A 16,910-nucleotide genomic window follows, 5' to 3' on the forward strand; every position below is an offset into this window, starting at 1 on the left:
CATATCCACACAGAGAAGACAATATTCTTAAAAACACTTGAGGTATTTATTAATAGGTTCACAGACAAGGATTAACACAATGATGATTGATGAAAACTGTACTGAAGAACAAAGCAGGCAACCCACAATTTTCAAAGGTAGATTTCAACATGAGGCATTTACCACTTCTATTCCTATTTGACGTAAGAGATATTATTTTTGTCCTATTCATTTACTGGGGTGAATTCGTTTTCTTCCACAACATTTTCTTCTTCACCTTCATCTTCCTCAAGCTCCTCATCGTCTTCCTGTGAAAAAGATTTTTTTTAAAAAAACTAAATATTCTCATTTCAGTGTTAAATCTACATGATGGCAACACCACTCTATTATACTTAAATCACTATTGTTGAACTCAAACATTCAATTTGAACACATATTCAAAATGATTAAACCTATATTTATTATACTGAAGTTCTGGTGTTGTCACTTACAAATCCACACAATCAAATTACTCTTATCTTTAAATACAAGTAATATTATCCAGTACATCCATAATTACATCATGAGGAAAATCTTCCCTGAATTTGATGGTGATTTATCCCTCCCTGTTTGTGCAGTAATAAAGTTAAAGATCATCTTGTCCACTTTTACAAAGCAGCACTGAAGCTCCTTTAAATAGTTCAACTGAAATACTATTTAATACACTGAAAATAAAATTTATAACCATCAGATCAACTACCTTAAAATTAATAGTACCAAGCAGTTTTGGTGACAAAATATTCTTCAATTCTGCAGTCAGTTACTCAAGTCAACTGAAGTGGCTATGGATCTCATTTTACAGACGTTTTATGCCTCTGTGTTGTATATCATGCACTATCCACCAAAGCTTCCTGACAAGCCTGCCAATTTTCCAATTACTGGTAGCACCATATGTTATCTGAAATTCAGTCAAGTCTAAAATAGGAGAAAAAGTTCACGTCAGACAGCAGCAGTCTAGTGATCTTCCACAACTCAGCTTAAGAAGTTCTGCTGTCAATCACTGTGCATTTATTACAAGTCAATTGTCTAAGTGAAGCAGTATCATTATGTTCCTCAGCTGCTATGGTTTCACATTTAACTGGCATTATTGCATTCACTTCTAAAGAACAGAGCAGCAATAAAATGTTCAACAGGTTTCAAAATGTATTTAGTTATGACATTTTTTTTCAAAACATTGTGCATTTCTTAATAGCCCTCCATAACATAAACAAAGCAGAATTAGTTGCTCAGCTCTTCACAGGAAACTAAAGTATCAGGAAAAAAATTAACAGGAAAGAGAATCAGGCAATAATGAAATGTTAATTTATTTTTTTTTTAATTCAGATGCTGGCTGACACGTTGTGTACTTCTGACATTTGCAGTTCATCTTTTTAATTGCTGAGGCACATTACAATCTCGTTACTGTGGCCTTACTAATAGAAAAATCAGACAAAAAAGGATATTTCTCAAGCTTATCGTCTTCCTGTGAAAAATAAGTTCTTTTTAGAATGAGACATTCTCATTTCAGCAATTTGCCTTTTTCAAGGTTAAATTAATTTATTCCTTCCAATATAGAACCGTAGACAGGATCCATTGTATTTCAGTATAAGACTGAACTTCACATCATCAACACTGAAGGATAATGGTGGTGTTCTAAGAAAACTGAGCTTTTAGCGACCAGCCGAATGGAAGACCTCAACACATTGTAAACATGAGATTGTGAACAACTGAGCCTTGCACCAGTTGCTGTGTAGTCAAATAAAGGTTACAGAATGCAGTTTTTGACAATATAACTGAAAATAAAGACAGTTGTTTATTCTCCAGGGAGAAGTCGCCCATGGCAACATGGTTAATTTTCATATGACAGCTTCGACAAGTTGACATTTACTTTGTGAAGTAGTCAGGACAATGCACCCCCTATGGCATTACACAGTTTACAACTATGCCCTCAACGATAAATCATTAGATTCCACAAGAGGAAATGCATGGCGAGTCCCTGTCTAATAATATCACTACGAAAGAAAGCCTGAACTGACTGTAATTACAAAACAAAGGAACCATAACATTAATTTTTTTTCAGATTTGCATGTTCAACTGCATTCATCTAGCTATCTTTCTGGACCATCTCTGATACCTCTCTCTCCTTCCTGGACCTCTCTGTTTCCATCTCTGGCGACCACCTAGAAACCGATATCCATTTCTAGCCCACCGACTCCCACAGCTACCTAGAATACACCTCCGCCCACCCACCTTCCTGCAAAAATGCCATCCCCCAATCCCAATTCCTTCGCCTCTGCCGCCAGGATGAGCCATTCCACGCCCGTACATCTCAGATGTCCTCGTTTTTCAAGGACTGCAACTTCCCCCTGTCAGTGGTTGAGAATGCCCTTGACCGTATCTCCCGCAACTCGTCCCTCACACCCCCTCCCCGCAATAACAACCAAAACAGAATCCCCCTCGTCCTCACGTACCACCCCACCAACCTCCGGATCCAACGCATCATCCTCCGACACTTCCGCCATCTGCAATCCAACCCCACCACCAAAGACATTTTTTCCTCCCAACCCTTATCTGCTTTCCGGAGAGACCACTCTCTCTGAGACTCCCTTGTCCGCTCCACACTCCCCTCCAGCCCCACCTCACCCGGCACTTTTCCCTGAAACCGCAGGAAGTGCTACAGCTGCCTCTACACCTCCCCCCTCACCCCCATCCCAGGCCCAGGCCCCAAGAAGACTTTCCACATCAAGCAGATGTTCACCTGCACATCTGCTAATGTGGTATACTGCATCCGCTGTTCCCGTTGTGGCCTCCTCTACATCGGGGAAACCAAGCGGAGGCTTGGGGACCGCTTTGCAGAACACCTACGCTCGGTTTGCACTAAACAACTGCACCTCCCAGTCGTGAACCATTTCAACTCCCCCTCCCATTCCTCAGACGACATGTCCATCCTGGGCCTCCTGCAGTGCCACAACAATGCCACCTGATATTCTGCTTGGGAACCCTGCAGCCCAATGGTATCAATGTGGACTTCACAAGCTTCAAAATCTCCCCTCCCCCTACCGCATCCCAAAACCAGCCCAGCTCGTCCCCACCTCCCTAACCTGTCCTTCCTCCCACCTATACCCTCCTCCCACCTCAAGCCCTACCCCCCTTTCCTACCTATTAACCTCATCCCGCCCCCTTGACCTGTCCGTCCTCCCTGGACTGACCTATCTCCTCCCTACCTCCCCACCTACACTCACCTTTACTGGCTCCATCCCCGCCTCTTTGACCTGTCTGTCTCCTCTCCACCTATCTTCTCCTCTATCCATCTTCTATCCATCTCCCCCTCTCTCCCTATTTATTTCAGAACTCCCCCTTCCCTCCCCCATTTCTGAAGAAGAGTCTAGGACCGAAACATCAGTCTTCCTGCTCCTCTGATGCTGTTTGGCCTGCTGTGTTCATCCAGCTCTGCACCTTGTTATCTCTATCTTTCTGAACAGTTTTGTTTGAATTTGTACCAGTGAAACAATTAATAAATCAGTTAGCTGCCCACAAGACTACTGCAAATTACCTAAAGGTGCCAAAGGATCTGGGTTAAGCAACTACAGTCTTGTTTTAATTATGCTAGGGGTAATCCAAAATTTCTTTGACAGCTTTAAATAAGAACAAGGTTTGAACAGAACAGCTTGAACCGAGTGTAATACCATCCTTAAAAAGAAGCATGTATTTTGAAAAGGTTTTAGTCTGCTAACTGACTTGATCAATTAACTATCCATGGAAATCAACATCTGCATTTTAAAAGGACATCCTGATATTCTGCTATAAACATATATTCTTAACTGCTTATTATTCCTGGGGATGTTGGCTGAATGCATTTTTGGCATTATTGATGAGGATATAAGATTGTTTGTACAACTTGACTGTATCTATAAGGATGTATCACTTGTTCATACGATTAAATGCTAGCTCATGGGGGGCTAGGGAATGAGTTATTGTTTAGCCTACATGATTCAAGTTACAGACATGAGGGCAATAGTTGATGGTCCTGACCTTAAGCCAATGGAAAAAGTTAATGAAACCATTTCCTAGTTAGGAATCATAAATCCTCAGTAGTAGGGATATGAGTTTGAAATTCAATGTCTTTTCTGTCATGGTTTAACCCAGTAGCTTCTGCAAATAATTTTTATGAGACAAAGTTCAAAATAACATCACTTCAGAAACAGGAGATGCAGACATAATTTTTCTGAGGAAGAAATTTTCACTTGGCCTTGAAATATTCACTCTCCACAGATGCTGGCAAACATGTTGAGCTTCTCCAGTAGTTTGTGTTCGTTTCAGACTTCTAGCATCCACAGTATTTTGTTTTTATTAGAAGACAGACATCACATGTGCTGGCAACATTCATCATTTATTCATTAAGTATTTAATAAATCTTGCCGAATAAATTCTACCTGATTCATACACACTGATCATTTGTATCTGGTTAGGCCAAATACACTGAAGCCCCATTGTTACAAATTAGGATTCCAGAACTTTAGAGATTTCAAGCAAACCACTTTAGCATTAAAATCTCCTGATGTTAAATTAACTGACAAATAAGAGCATTTTTTTTTCCATTTGTGGGACGTGCGCGTCGCTGGTCAGCCAGCATTTATTGCCCATCCCTAAATGTGGTCAAGAGGTGTTGGTGAGCTGCCTTCTTGAACCACTACAGTCCAGGTGCTGTAGGTTGACCCACAATCCCCTTATGGAGGGAATTATGAGTTATCATTCTTGAAAACTTTGGCTTTATTTGCTGATGTATTCCAAATTTATATGCTCCGCCTCTAACAAAACTCTACTCTGGAGGGCTTGTTCACTTATTTCAAACTCAGTACTCTGTTCAAAAAGCAGCAAGTCAAAAACAAATTTCTTTAAAAGGTCCTTAGTTTCCAAGACAACCGTAAAACATTTCTGTTTTGCAGATTTCTGCTTCATTTTTGAGGCGGGGAGGGGAAAAAGATGGAAGAGGAGAAACAGAGAGAAGCATGGGAACAGAAACATTAAAAGGGAATCTGGGGATATACATGGTCAGCATAAAGCTTGCATAAAGAACATACTGCATCTCAACCGTTATGTCCCCTTAATCAACAGGAGGATGTGGCAAAACTTGCATACATTAGGTCAGGCCCCAGAAACAACCCTTTTATTAAAATGGCACAGATTTTATAATACCCAGAACTCTATTTTCTCCAGAAATGTAATTGAAGCATTAACAGTTTATAGATTTCATCTGGCAAAAATTGAACTGACAAAGTGCCAAGTAGGCAGAATCTCATTCTACAGGCATTTGGTTGTCCACTCCCAACTTTTATGGAGCAAAACATAAAAATCTGAACATAATACATACCAAAATCAGAACTAGGTTAGATCTACTGTTGAATAAAATATTTTGAAAATTACAAAAAAGTTGACTTCATCACTGGGTTGAGAAAACTAGAAATCTAGTAACAGTGGAAAGTGTTGCTACTTGCAGTAAAACACTGTAGTAGAAGATCATTTAATTAACCTCCAAACCATGTACCATAAAATATTTGCCACCTTTGCTTTTATAGGTCAAAGGGTTAAAATAAGTCAAAAACACCGATTCTGTCCTAAAGTATAAAAAAAGTTGCTCATGTCTAAACAAATGAAAAAGACAGATAATTAGGTCAGATAATCTTTAAAAAGACAATCTGATTCCTAGAAAATAATTCTTCTAATAATGCATACACCACACGTTAGGCACAATTACCTGATAATCCTTTCCCCTTTTCTATACTTCTATTCAGCTTTCCAATGTCTGGAATTAATTGGCTAACAATTACTTTTTGCACTAAGATTGTTGTGTGCTTCAACATTCCATGTAATGCTAAAAGTCTATTAATCGAATGTTCACTTTTAAGGATTGTGATGATTATGAAAGAAAGGCAGAATTGTATTTGTTCTAAAACAAGAAGTGAATTTTTTTTCCTTGATAACACAGTAGGGATAATTCAATAAGCTACAACTAATTTAAAACTTTGTGTCACAAACAAATGAGGAGGGATGAATCTGCTCCTCTTTTAAATCCCCTCAGTTGTCCGCAAGTAAGACTTGAAATTCTATTTAATATATAGTTTTATCTTACTTTGATTAAAAATTTTTACTGGTCCGAATTAAGGTGCCAATTACAAAGGCTGTTCAGTGAAAACAAGAGGAAATTTACTACTTATTAATTTTGAGAAAAATGATAAAATTCAATCAACACATAGATGTAAAGTTTAAAAAGGGGTCAGTGTATATTCTTCATTTTGTGTTAGACAATTTAAAAGTCCTTAGAGTGCTTGAGGTGCAGGATTTTAACCCAAGACCACTGATGTTTAGTGAAACTTGTAGATATCAGAACTCTTAGGGAAAGGACTTTTTCTTAGAATTTGCTTAATCACTGGGCACCATTTCTTGAGAAGCTGATATAAACAGGGGCAAAGAGCGAGCCTCACAGTTCTGATGTTACAAACCCATCAACATCTACATCGGGGAAACCAAGCGGAGGCTTGGGGACCGCTTTGCAGAACACCTATGCTCGGTTCGCACTAAACAACTGCACCTCCCAGTCGCGAACCATTTCAACTCCCCCTCCCATTCCTCAGACGACATGTCCATCCTGGGCCTCCTGCAGTGCCACAACGATGCCACCTGAAGGTTGCAGGAACAGCAACTCATATTCTGCTTGGGAACCCTGCAGCCCAATGGTATCAATGTGGACTTCACAAGCTTCAAAATCTCCCCTCCCCCTACCGCCCAAAACCAGCCCAGCTTGTCCCCGCCTCCCTAAACTGTCCTTCCTCCCACCTATCCCCTCCTCCCACCTCAAGCCCCACCTCCATCTCCTATGTACTAACCTCATCCCACCCCCTTGACCTGAGAGTCCTCCCTGGACTGACCTATCTCCTCCACTACACTCACCTTTACTGGCTCCATCCCCGCCTCTTTGACCTGTCTGTCTCCTCTCCACCTATCTTTTCCTCTATCCATCTTCTATCCGCCTCCCCCTCTCTTCCTATTTATTTCAGAACCCCCTTCCCCTCCCCCATTTCTGAAGAAAGGTCAAGGCCCGAAATTTCAGCCTTCCTGCTCCTCTGATGCTGCTTGGCCTGCTGTGTTCATCCAGCTCTACACCTTGTTATCTCGGATTCTCCAGCATCTGCAGTTCCTACTATCTCTGCCTTAAATGCAGTTCCTTTGTATCAAACTTCACTAATTTTTCTCTAAGCAGGTTAATTTGCAGCTGACCCTTATCCCAATATGTGAAACAACCAAATAGGAGAGGCAGATCTGGATGACTGGTTTCAGTCACTTCGATGATATATTAACTCCAGTTCAGACTTGATCTGGTTATTGATGGTTTCATGAGCTTGGCTCAGCCTGGTCAGGATTCTTAAGCCAGTGTTTTTCCTTTCTAAAATCATTGTAGTCCATCAAAAGTCTGAGGTTGTCTATTTTCATCATGATTATAAGTCTCCCATCCACAATAAACAAACATATACAATATTTTTCCTTTCTGTTTATGTTGAGTGCTCTGTCACGATGCTGACATGAACTAACAATACAAAAATTGGGGAGCAGGCTATTATGGATTTGGTATTGTGTAATGAGGTGGGATTAATTAACGTTTGCATAGAAAAGGATGCTCTAGGGAAGTGTGACCATAGCATGCTAGAATTCCAAATTCAGTTTGAAGGCGAGAAATTAGTGTCCCACCCTAGTATTCTGGAGTTAAACAATGGTAACTGTACAGGCACAAGGACAGATTTGGCCCTGGTAGACTGGGCAGGAAGATTAAAACGTAGGGGAGTTAAAAAAACAATGGCAAATGTTTAAGGAGATCTTCAATTCCTCCCAACTAAAATATATTCCACAGAAAGAGAAATATTGTAGGAAGGGGAGAAAACATTCATGGTTAAAGCAAGGAAGCTAAAGATAACAGATAAAAACTAAGGCATACCATATTGCAAAGGTGAGGGGCAGGCTGGAAGATTAGGAAACTTTTAAAGATCAACAGAGGGTTACTAAAAAAATTAATAAAAAGAGAAAAGTAAATTATGGAAGAAAATTAGCCCAAAATATAAAAAAAAGCAAAATTTTCATTAAGTATAGGAAAGGGAAGAGAGCTAAAGTGATTGTTGGTACATTACATACTGCAGAATTAATAATGGAGAACACAGAAGCAGCGGAAACACTAAATCATTATTTTGCCTCAGTTTTCATGGTGGAGGACACTAGTAACATACAAATGGTAACAGGTGATGCTGAGCTTACAAAAAGGGTGAAACTTATAACAGTCATCACTAGGGAAAAAGTACTGAGCAAACTATTGGGATTGAAGGCAGATAATTCTCCACAGCTTGATGGCCTACATCTTAGGGTCTTAAAAGAAATGGCAGTAGAGATAGAGGATGCACTGGTTATAATATTCCAAAATTCCCTGGATACAAGCAAGGTTCCCATGTATTGGAAAAAAATGCCAATATAACATTTTCATTCAAAAAGGAAAAAGAGACAATAAGCAGGAAAGAGACAATAAGCAGGGAAATGGTTAGAATCCATTATTAAGGAAGTAATAACAGGACATTGGAAAAATCAAATGCAATCTATCAGAGTCAGCATGGTTTTATGAAGGGTAAATCATGCTTGACTAATTTACCAGAATTCTTTGAAGATGTAACAAACAACGTGGATAATGGGGATCCTGTAGATAAAGCATATCTCAACTTCCAGAAGGCATTTGACAAGGTGCCACACCAAAGGCTAATACACAAGCTAAGATCACCTCTGGTTAGGGGTAATTTATTAGCTTGTATAGAGGATTAGCTAACTAATAGAAAACAGAGATTTGGGATAAATTGATCTTTTTCTGCTTGGCAAAAAATAACTATTGGGCTACCATAGGGTTTGAAGCTCGGGCCCCAACAATTTACAACTACATTAATGACTTGGATGCAGGGTGTAGAAGGCACTATTGCCAAATTTGCAGATGGCGCTAAAGTAGTTGGGGTAGTAAGTTGCTATAAAGAAACAAGAAATTTACAAAGTGGATATGAATAGGTTAGGTGAATAGGCCAAAATTTGGTATACTGAGTGTGAGGTTATCCATTTTTGTCAGAAGAATATAAAGACAACTTATTATATAAATGCAGAGAAACTTCAGAGTGCTTCGGTGCAGAGGGATCTGGGTGTCTCAAGCATGAATCACAGAAAACTATGATGTGGAGATGCTAGTGTTGAACTTGGGTGAATAAAGTTAGAAATCACATGACACCAGATTATAATCCAACAGGTTTATTTGAAATCGCGAGCTTTCAGAGCATGGCTCCTTCACTTCACCTGAAGGAGCAGTGCTTTGAAAGCTTGCGATTTCAAATAAACCTGCAGGACTATAACCTGGTGTAATGTGACTTTTGACTTTGTCCACAGAAAACAAGTATGCAGGTACAGCAGATAATAAAGAAAGCAAATGGAATTTTGGCATTTGTTGTTAAAGGGATAAACTGTATAAGGTAGGGAAGTGTTGCTGAAACTGTACAACACATTAATGAGACTGCATCTGGAGTACTGTATACAGCTGCACCACCTTACTTGAGAAGGGATGTAGTTGCATTGGATACAGTTCAGAGGAGATTGATTTGCAGATGTGAGGGGTTTGTCCGAAGAGAGATGGAGCAATTTAGGTCTATACCCTCTAGAATTTAGAAGAATGAATGGAAATCTAACTGAGCATACAAGATCCCAAAGGGGATTGACAAAGTAGACAGAGAGAAGGTGTTTTCTCTTGTGGGATTTACAATGACAGGTGACAGCTTTAGGGTAACGGGTGGCAGATTTAAAACAGAGATGGGGAATAATTACTTCTTTCAAAGGGACAGTACCCCAGAGTGCGATGGATGCTAGGGCATTAACGAAATTTGAGATAAAAAGATTTTTAACTAGGGTTATGGGGGCTGGCAAGAAAATGGAGTTGAGGTGGAGAGGAGATCAGCCATGCATGAATGAATGAATGATGGAGCAGCTAGGAAGAGCTGAATTGCCCACTCCTGCCGAGTACCTATGTTCTTAATCTACTCTGCTTGATTCTCCAGCTCGAGGTCTACATTGATGCCTGTGCTGACAGTCCCCACCTCCCTGATGGTGCCCTCTTTCCTAGTCTTAGGAGTCCTATAATTCAGATGATGTTTGCATGCACTTCAAAGAAAGATTATTGAAATTTGTTACTATTAAGCCTCAACTCAATGTGGACATTGTGAGCCCTCAATGTCTTTGTTAGGCAGTCCTTCAAATATCCTGTCTCAAGTTGGTCAGAAGAAGGGAGCCAGGAGTATGACACAAGTAAACAACGTCAACAGGCCCAACGACACGGAAACTAAATCCTCTCTTTCAGCTCACTTGTCTGGATAAAATCTCTAGCGTAACTGTGTCATTCTACTGATGTCCTCACATCTCTGGTCAGTACCTCAAAAGATCCTCTGTGAATTTATGTAAGCATCTGCACCTCTGCCTAGTATTTGCTGATGGGCTTGCCACATAGCTGTTCATTTACAAACACTATCTGTTCACTCATATTAAGGTCCTTGGATGCTAAAAGCATCCTCAATCCAGTCTTTAACTGCTTTATCGTGATATGTTTCTGGACTTCTCCCAAGTATGTCTAACTTTGTAATAAAAGCAAGAACAATATTTAACTTGAATTACTGCTTCCTTCCTCTGTAACATCAAGGGTATCTACGTGGTTAGCTTTAGCCTTGACCTAAAGCTTTGATTTCCTCTGCTTATACCTGAGCCTCCAAATATCCTGAAGAAGCTTCAGTTCCCTCATGGGCATTACCATTTTCAATTCTTCCATGATCCTCTCCATCTCAGTCAGGTGCCTTTCAAAATGAGCCACCATGACTTGATGCCTATGCTGTGGAAAACTGCTAACTATGCAAGAAACGTAACATGAGATCTGAACACATGCAAGACCCAAAGATTATGAAGCAGGGATTCTTTATTCTATCAAGCATGAAGGGAAATCAAGGGATAAACACTGTAAAACACTATGTACATGGAATGACCAATTGGGCTCTTTTGGGCTAAGGAAGTCCTTTGTCTGTCTGCCCTCCCTTCCTATCAGCCCTCTACCACTAAAGAGACTCTTCCTTTCCCAGCAAGAATTTCTTCAGCTGGTTCAGCTGCTGCTGGAAGCCCCATTACACTTTTTAAAATTAAATACTGCTTGTTGAAGCGTTGACTCTTAATTTTAACTGAGTATGGCATGAAGAACCCTCAGCTAAATTGGAGTCAACGAAATCAGAAGAGAACAGCCCTCTGTTGATGTAATACATAGCACAACAATAGCACAAGATTATTATAGGTCAATCATCTCAGATCCAGGACACTGCTGAAGAAGTTCTGCAGAGTAGATATGACCTGATCAGAGATATTATTAAGTACGTCTAAAGCTTATGGAACTTTAACCTGGGACTCTTGTTCCAGAACTAGGGGCACTGCCTCTGTGCCACAAGAGACCCTAATGTTCTACAGGATAATATCCTAGGTCCAATCATCTTCAGCTGCTAAATCAATAACATTTCCAACATCATAAGGTCAGAACTGGGGATGTCTGCAGATGACGTGCAGTGTTCACGCAAGGTTACTGTAATTGTGGTCTAACCAATCTTTCATACAGTTCCAGCAGAACCTCTCTGCACTTAAAACTCTATGCCTCAGCTAAAATAAATGCCGCCCTAACCACTATGTCCACCTGTCCTGAGACCTTAAGCGTCTGGTGGACATGTACACCAAAGTCCCTCTGATCCTCCATGCTTCCCAGATCCTGCTGTTTTGGTTCCTTTATCGAAGAAAAAAATACTGGCATTACAGATAGTCCAGTGAAAGTTCACAAGGTTGATCCCACGTATGGAGAAGCTGTCCAATAAGGAGTGGTTCAATAGTTTAGGTCTGTATTCACTGGAGTTTAAAAGAATGAGAATTTATTGAAACATGTAAAATTCTTAGGTGGCTTGACAGGGCAATTGCTGAGAGGTCGTTTTCTCTTGCAGGAGAGTCTAGGATGAGGACTTAATCACAGAGTAAGTGATGTCCAGTTAGGACACAGATGAGGAGCAATTTATTCTTCCAGAGGATAGTGAATCTGAAATTATTTACCACAGAAGGTTGTTGATGCTAGGTCATTAAATATACTCAAGGCTGAGACAGACAGATTTTTAATCAGCGATGGAATCAAGGATCATGGAGAAAAGGGCCTTAGAGTGGAGTTGAGGATGAAAAGATCAGCCACAATCTCATTGAATGGCAGGGCAAACTCAATGGGCCATATGGCCTACTTCTGCTCCTATATATTATAGTCTACTTCAAACTATCCATTTTAATCTTGTTTACCTTCTTCCTTAGCCAATGAGAGGCTGAGTGCAATATCTCCACAGGTGATTGAACCACAGGATGGTCACTGACAGACTGACAAATACCACACACCCCTGCTAAAACCCACGCATACTAACTGTCTGAAAAAGGGTCCCAACCCGAAACGTCAGCTTTCCTGCTCCTCTGATGCTGCCTGGCCTGCTGTGTTCCTCCACCTCCACACTGTGTTATCTCTGATTCCAGCATCTGCAGTTCTTACTATCTGAATGCACTAACTTGTACACTTCTATTAAAATAATTTTTAAATTAGTTCTTGGGATGTATACCTTATTGCTGGCTAAGTCAGCATTTATTTTCTATCTCTAATTGCTCTTGAGCTGGTGGCGAGTGCACTTCTTGAACCTCTGCAATCCCTGCGTGCTAGGGACCTACATGGTACAGGGAGGAAGAAAATTCTAGCTTTTTGATTATTGGCAGTGAAGAAGTGGTGATATAGTTCCAAGTTAGGATGGTGTGCAGCTTGAAAGGGAACTTGATTGCGGTGTGCTCCCACGCATCTGCTGCCTTGGTCCTTTTAGGTGGTCGAGATTATGGGCATGGGAGGTGCTGTCAAAGGAGCTTTGTTGAGTTGCTGTAGTGTCTCACAGGTGGAATATATTGCTGCCACTGTATGTTGTTGGGAGACTGAACTTTTAAGGGGGAGGATGGGGTGAATTTGGGGATTACATGATACCTGATGTTGTTAAAGCTTCTAGAAATTACATAGATCGGCACTCATTCAGATAAGTGGAAAACATTCCATCACATTCTTGACTTGTGCCTTGTAAATGGTGAACTATGGGGAGTTACGTACCTCAGAATTCCTAGCCTCTGACCTGGTCTTGTAGCCACAGTATTTATTTGGCCTGTTTGGACAAAGGTTACTGCAGTCAGTAAATGAATGGCCTTGGCAGAACCAAAACAGAGTAGCACATGGTAGCATTATTGACAACCCCTTCCAAACCCTACTGATTGAAACCTCTTGCTCAAATGCATGGCAATGTGTTACAAAATGAAGTCAGTGTCTGAAAGAAAGCAAAGTAAGGGAACTTATCCATTTCCAGCCAGAATTGGGTCAAAGCCTAGACAAATATGGGAACATTTTCCTAGCTGCCGTTGAGTCTCTCCCAGCTATTCAAGAGTGGTGCTCATCAGTGTAGTTCTAAATTTGTATCAATTGTAGTGCTAGTGGTGCAGTGGGAGGACAGCATATGCTCTTTTTGAATGAGGGCATAATAGTTGCAATTTATTAATCCTCTGGCACTATGCCCAACTTCATAGAAGCTCAAAAGATTAATCCTGGTGCCTCTGCGATTTTCTCACTCACTTCCTTCAATATCTTTGGATGCAGCTTATCTGGTCCCAATGCCCTTGTTATGGACTAGACCAAACCCTTGCAAGTATATCAAGGAGATAGCCTAAACTCTAAATTTTATCTTATTTAAAGGCAAGCGTAAGGTGCTGTATTTCAGATGTAATTCGATTGGTCATGCTACTTGGCTTTATGCAAAACACATTTTATTCTTATCCCAGTTAAAATACAAAAAGAAGAAAGAATTGGTATAACTTTAACTCGTTTGGAAAACTTAACAGAATAATAGATTATTTAACTACTCAACAGCAACTTTTCCAATACAGTAACATTCCACAAATACACCCTTGGCAAAGGCAGTCAGTAAAACAGATTGTCTCACATCTAATACTGGGAGCAGGACGAGAACAGAGAGAGACAGTGAGAGTGCGAGAGAAGAGGGAGAGCGAGAGAAACAGAGGCAGCATTCTACACATCCAGCATCAAAACCCCAAAAACTGCTTAAAGCTAAACTAAAACCTTGGTTCTGTGGGAGCCTGACTCTACCTATTCATGTTGCTTCTATTGTTCCAACTCTAAACAAAAACTCCAAGGCCTCATGCTGTTTACCTTATTGGCTTGGACCAGACTGTTCGATGCCTTGACTCAAAACCTTGCTTCAAAGAAAGGACAAAATACACCTCTTAAAGCCATAGTATAATCACACCTTATCACTTGACATGCCAACAGCTCGACCAATACGACCTCCTTACCAACTTTAAGGCCTTCTAGTGATCGAGGTTTGTCCTATCATCATGCCCTGGGCAGCACCTGCTGAGTAAGTAAAGACAGATGCCAAGTATTCTTTTAACACTCAGCCAAGTCACTTACCTCTGTGTAAAATCACCTTTTGGTCCTTAATCAACCCTACTCCATTCTTTTTACTATCAACATGCTGAATGAAGCCTTTTGGATTTCCCTTTATGTTAGATGTCACTCTTTCCTTCAGAATCTTACTTTGCTTGTATTTGCTTCACACTTCCTTCTGAATATTCTGTATTCAGCTTGGTTCTCAATTGTATTTACTGGCTGATACCTATCAAAAACACTTTTTTTTTCTTAGTTATGCTACAGCTACATTACAGTATGCAAATGATTGAACTCGAGAGAGTGCAGGAGATTAACCAGAATGTTGCCTGGGCTGGAGAGTTTTTGTTATGAACAGAGACTGGACAAACTGGGGTGCCTTCTTTAAAGCTGAGCAGATGAAGCAGGGGTATGGCTGAGATATATAAAATTATGGGTAGCATAAATATGTTAGACAGGAAGGAACCATTACTTTTGGAGGAGGGACCAGGGGCTGCGGATTGATGGTATAGAAGTTTAGAAGGGATGAGAGGAAAAGCTTGCTTACCCAGAGGATGTTCAGGATCTGGAACTCACTACTTTTAAGATAGGTAGAGGCAGAAAACCTTGATGTTACAACATTTAAGAAGTACTTAGATGTGCACAAGGCATACAAGACAATGGGCCAAGTGCTAGAAAATGGAACAAGAACAGTTCAGTGCTTGTTTTGGACTGGTACAGACTCGAGTTTATTTAGATAAATGTGAGGTGCTGCATTTTGGAAAGGCAGATCAGGGCAGGACTTATGCACTTAATGGTAAGGTCCTGAGGACTATTGCTGAACTAACAGACCTTGGAGTGCAAGTTCATAGTTCCTTGAAAGTGGAGTCACAGGTGGATAGGATAGCAAAGAAGGTATTTGGTATGCTTGCCTTTATTGGTCAGTACATTGAGTATAGGAGCTGGGAGGTCATGTTGCAGCTGTACAGGACATTGGTTAGGCCACTTTTGGAATACTGCATTCAATTCTGGTCTCCCTGCTATAGGAAGGATGTTGTGAAACTTGACAGGGTTCAGAGAAGATTTACAAGGATGTTGCCAGGGTTGGAGAGTTTGAGCTATAGGGTAGGCTGAATAGGCTGGTATGATTTTCCCCGGAGCGTTGCAGATTGAGGGGTGACCTTAAAGAAGTTTATAAAATCATGAGGGGTATTCATAGGATGAATAAGGAGGCATGGAGGCTCAGTGGTTGGCACTGCTGCCTCACAGCGCCAAGGACCCAGGTTCAATTTCACCCTCGGGCAACTGTCTGCATGGAGTCTGCACATTCTCCGTGTCTGTGTGGGTTTTCTCTGGGTGCTCTGGTTTCCTCTCTCACTCCGAAGATATGCAGGCTAGGTATTTTAGCTATGCTAAATTGTCCATGGTGTGCAGCGATCAGTAGGTGCGTTAGCCTTGGGAAATGTAGGGGCATGGGTCTGGGTGGGATGCTCTTCGGACAGTTGGTGTGGACTTGTTGGGCTGAATGGCCTGTTTCTACACTGTAGGGATTCTATGAATAGCCAAGGTCTATTCCCTATGGTAACAGAGACCAAACTAGACGGCATAGGTTTAAGGTGAGAAGGGAAAGGTTTAAAAGGGACCCAAGGGACAACTTTTTTATGTGGAGAGTGGTGTGTATATGGAATGAACCGCTAGAGGAACAGGAGGCGGCTGGTATAATTCCAACATTTAAAACGTATCTGGATGGATATGTGAACAGGAAGAGTTGAGAGCGATTTGGGCCAAATGCTGGCAAATGGGACTAGATTAATTTAGGATATTTGGTCGGCATGAACAAGTTGGACCGAAGAGTCTGTTTCCATGCAGTACAGCTCTATGACTATGATGGGTCTAAGGTCCTTTTCAGTGCTGTAGACCTCTATGAGTCTAATTTCTATTTCCTTTGTCATTAAGGAAGCTCAGGATATGTTTGTCCCATCTCTCCCTTTTGAGTGATCATATCTTGGCAGTGACCATGCCATCTCCTCTTTGTTCCCATCTCCCATTGTTCAACTATTGTCTTTCCTGCCAACATTTAATTCCAGTTCATCCATCCCAGATCTGTTCTTTCCTTTGAGCTCATCTGTGCCAACTGATTATTCTTACTAAGGCCTGACCAATATCATTTTTCACTGTTATGATGAAATTATTACTATTTGCTAATTAAAAAAAAACAGAAGTTGCTGGAAAGGCATAGCAGGTCTGGCAGCATCTGGAAAGAGGAATCAAAGTTAACATTCCGGGTTGGGTGACCCTTCCTCAGAACCATCTGCTAATTGTTCTCTCACCGTCACTC

The 16,910-nt window shown here is 40.8% G+C and overlaps 1 long non-coding RNA gene across 1 annotated transcript in view; it reads right to left on the bottom strand.

Moving 5' to 3' along the window:
• Positions 1-24: 24 nt before the first annotated feature.
• Positions 25-16,910, bottom strand: part of LOC109924638 — a 38,644-nt gene continuing 21,758 nt past the window's right edge. Inside the window, exon 2 of the long non-coding RNA XR_007266304.1 lies at positions 25-287. This is a non-coding gene — a long non-coding RNA (uncharacterized LOC109924638). The remainder of the gene's footprint in view (positions 288-16,910) is intronic.

The sequence above is a fragment of the Rhincodon typus genome, unplaced genomic scaffold, assembly GCF_021869965.1.
Source record: "Rhincodon typus isolate 14 unplaced genomic scaffold, sRhiTyp1.1 hic_rhity00000648, whole genome shotgun sequence".
Lineage (NCBI taxonomy): Eukaryota > Metazoa > Chordata > Chondrichthyes > Orectolobiformes > Rhincodontidae > Rhincodon > Rhincodon typus.